The following is a 4,749-nucleotide window of genomic DNA, read 5'->3' as shown; positions in this document are numbered from 1 at the left end:
AATAATGAATTAATTTTTCGCTTATCATAGTATATAATCTTTCATCATTTCATAACGAGTGTTATTATTATTATTATTATTATTACTATCAGTATGATTATATGGTGAACATGATTAGTAGAAGTATTGGTATTAGTATTGTTACTATCAATGATAGTATACATATATATGGTATTAAAGTCCCTTACTGTACATTGGAATGAAAACAACACACACACACATGTACATATACATATATATTAATAACACTGTTTCATAGTGACAAGACATAACGCTCCTGTTTAAATATATACAAATATGTATACATCATTTAAAGTTATTATGTATTGGGAGTTTATTGATTTATGATAAATCCTATCAGGTATATGGAATATGTTCCTATGCATGTAAATAAATATACATAAATACTTTACACGTTTCAATCATTATTATTATTATTATTATTATTAATAAATATATCCATAGCCGATTATGTATACATTATATCTCTTAAGACATGTAACCGTCCATCATTCATTTACTTGTGTTTTATATCGTTTTTTCTTTCACAAACACACGCATACACACACATACATTCGGGGAAAACGAGTTGACATTCACTCACGCAAAAATTATAATTGAAGAAGACAAATGACATAAACAGATGGTCGAAACCTGTAAGATATCTCACGCTTATTAAAATTAATTCTATTGAATATGAATACCAATGTATAAATGAAAGTTTTGCACATAGAAAATACCATAAGAATAAGATTACAATCAATATATTTATATATATAAAAAATAAATAAGAGAATTTGTATTATTCTTATATCTTATCATTTTTATTCGATAAATTTCTTGTAATAATAGTAATTTTTATAATTGAAATCATGAGTCAATTGAAGCTAGACCACCATAGAAAACCTGGAAGCACTGGACGGCCGTTTTGTCCTATTGCGGAACTCCTCAGCAGTGCGCATCCACGATCTCGCCTCACGAGATTCGAACGCAGGACCTACCAGTCTCGCTCCAGAGCAATTAACCACTAAACCACTGAGCCGGTATCCAACGGTGTTAATGTCTAACTCCAACCAATACACGATGTTTGAGCAAGCGTTCACTAATTGACTCATGATTTCAACTATGAAAATACTGAAATCTCCACAAAACCCCTTCTGATCTATAATAGTAATTAATTGTTTTCAGAAAACAAGGGAAATTTCTGTATTTGCTTCTTCAGCAGATTTTCAATTACTTATATTTAGTAATATTTTACTGACGTAATCAATGTGATGTAATCCATTTAGAAAGAATATAGTGATATACTTGTTTTTAAGTCAAAATTTTGATAAGACTACAATTTATAAACGAACCAATCAGATTTAGGATGACAATTCCTGGATTTTGGCACGAAATTCATTCATCTATTTGGTTAAATAGCATTTTGACATTTTAGCTGATGTCAGTTAGTGATGGAAACTTTAAATCTAATTCCTAGCCCTAACCATCAACAGTAAATCATAATATTTATTCTTCACACAAGTTTGTAACCCTCATTGAACTCTAATAAAAAGAGGGGAATTCTCAAGGTTACTTTAGAATCGCTCAAAAGTCATCCATAAATCATTGTCTCACCAAAATTTCATGTGTGATAACTAACAGGGTTACTTAAATAGAAGTAGGTTTAAGCTTAAAGTAAAAAGTGATCATTATAGATCTGGTTATTTATATATTCATTTATCTACTTATCTATTTATCTAAAAGTTTGAATTAGAACACATTAATGTTTTTGGCAGAATTCATTCGAAGTTAATTGTGTCTGTGAAGTATGTTGGATCTGTTGAATCGGTACAAAGTTTACGGAACACTATTGACATTTGATTGCTCATCATACAGTTGTGTGTAATAATAAGAAAATTTTCTTATCGCATGTTATAAACCCCTGATGGAAACTGAGTTCATTGCTAGAGGAAACATCCGTTTAATATAACCTTTGTTGGCTTTAAACATGACCAGACTATCGTTTTATAATCATATTGAAAACAGGTAATCATACTGTAATCACAGTGTTAATATTAAAATAAATGAGTCGATCTCTGAACTTAGTGTATTTTGGGCTAGTAAAGTTTTGTTTTCTTTAAACTGTGTGTTCAGCAGAAGAAGTCTCATAAAGGTTTACATTCTTATTTTTATTTGACCTCTTGTAATAAAGTTGGTCAGTGTAAGACATTATTAATTTTAAAATGAGATGGCTTTATTATTCAGTATTCAAATTCGACTTTTTTATTTACTTGTTACTGAAGGATGGAAGTATGAATTTTCTTCATGTCAGTTGCATAATTATAATCATGTGCCAATAAGAGACTCATCAACTGTAATCCTAAACGTCAACGGGGAAATTCAAACAGCCAATACAAAAACAGAATAATTGCTGTCATGTATCGCTAAAATGAATTATACATATATATGTATATTTTCGAAATTTAACATAAGGGTATCGAAACATCTGTCTAATTATGTTAACTCATTATACAAAATAATGGTCGGATTTTCTTGCTTGTTTACAACATTCCTACATTAAACAAATAAATAGAAAATGTTTTTAAAAAAATTTACCAAAGTTAAGAATTTTTCTCGGAATTCCCTCATTATACTTTTATGAAACGTTCGGTAAAACAGATATATTTGTAGTCTCAGTGGTCTAGATGTTAAGCATTCGTGCGCGAGACTGAAAGTCGTGAGTTCGATTTTCGCGTGCAGGATCGTGGATGTGCACGCGAGCGCTAAACCTCTAGACCACTCAGCCGGCATCTCCACATACCCCCTTCTGATAAGAATCATAAGATCACTGGTGACTGTCTTCAGGAGATATTTCCTGGAGTTCTAGTGAGAAGCAGTAACCAGTGGAGTTCATCCGGGTCTGTGAGATAGTAACTCACTGGAGACATTAGTGGGTGTCTCGCTCAATGTTGTGGATTGGTTGAAGTTAGACATTAACACCATTAGATGCCGGCTCAGTGGTCTAGAGGTTAAGTGCTCGCGTGCGAGACTGATAGGTCCTGTGTTCGAATCTCGTGAGGCGGGATCGTCGATGCACACTACTGGGGAGTCCCACATGGGACGAAACGGTCGTACAATATTTCCAGGTTTTCCATGGTGGTCCAGCTTCAATTGACTGATGATCTCAACTATTGAAATTAATAAATAGATGTTAAATAATCTCCACAGCCAGGATAATTTCTTCAGTGTTCAAAACTCAATGAAGAAGAAATTTATGTGTGACATTACTGAAATACAATGTCAGAAAAAATAATCAGAGATAATTAGTACACGAATAACTTTTGCTATACAAACTTTGATTTATCGAATTATAGAGATGAACAAAACATGAATATCATTAATGATAATAAGAAATTACGGAAATTAAAATAAAAAATATTATTTAAAATAATTGGTCCCCCTCAATGAGAAATTTTAGCACCAAAACATAGCTACTTATACTTCAATTAAGTAGTAGGTTATCTATAGGATTTTCATGATAAGCTCAATCAATCAAATTGCATCATATTCTTTTCGGGTTGAAATAGTTAGTTAAAGAATTTATAATCCTGAAAAATGGTGCATATTTACAAAAAAATAATAGTGTTCAGTGTAGAGATATGTAAAGATCATTAAATGTTATTGATGTTATGAACCAACCTAAGTTGAAGATTCGTTGAAAAGGATGAAGTACTGACCAGCTGTTTTGTTCCGGTATGAACTTCCCTAAAACATGCATCCATAACTGCACTATAAAGGATGGAGCCTAGGACGTTGGTTTGCGTACTAAAGCACCTAAAATCTAGGCCATTAATAATTAGACGTGGAGCAAAATTGAAGAGAGTAATCCGTTTTTAGTAAATTTTTATTTTCAATCAGAATTGAATGGTGTTCAGCAACGTAATCCAGCACGAACGATTCGTCCTGCTTTGGATCAGTCACCTGAGTTTACCTGCACCTCAGTGTTGGTGTTCAACTCGGGAATGGAAGCCTCAGTAGCTAAGTTTATAACGCGTAAGGCGTGTGAAGCTAAATGCATTGAGTCTGAGTACCGGAATGAACATCAACACAGATGCAGATACACAAAGCTGATGAGTCCTAAATAGGACGGAACACAGGTACTGTGTTTCACTCATAACCATCATTGAACTGTTTAAAAGTGCTTGCGGTTTGTTAGCAATATCAGTGTAATTCATAATTGCCTGTAACACAGTAATTTCTGAAGATTGAATAATATGTGGTTGTTCAAGGATTAGCCGCTGACTTATGAATAACATTCGCTTACAGTGAATAATACATGGTAATCAACAAGTCACATTCAAATTTTCTAACAAGTAAGATACTACTTACCTTTTAATTTAGAATTCAGTGGTTATTAGTTTCAAATTCAGTCAATCTGTGACGTAGCTCAGTCCTCATCTAATATCATCGGTGAAAAATGAGAGATTTTGGAATTTTCATAACACCGTTTAACTAAATAATATATATTGCGATCTCATTAGTGTATACGTTCATGAAACCATTATCTATGAAGCTAATCGATCCAATTGTAAAGCGAATACTAATTGATAACATTGTACAGTGGTTGGATTTCATCATAAAATGGCTGACTTTAGAAATGGTTACAACGGATTCTTGTTGGCTCTTTCTGCCACCCCGACATTGTGCTAACTACCTTCAATCAAGTATAATATATAGTGCAATATCCAGTCACTAAGTTTAGTTATG

Source organism: Schistosoma mansoni, chromosome 1 (assembly GCF_000237925.1).
Source record: "Schistosoma mansoni strain Puerto Rico chromosome 1, complete genome".
Classification (NCBI taxonomy): Eukaryota; Metazoa; Platyhelminthes; class Trematoda; order Strigeidida; family Schistosomatidae; genus Schistosoma; species Schistosoma mansoni.
The sequence above is the reverse complement of the archived record's forward strand: the minus strand, read 5'-3'. Positions refer to the sequence as shown.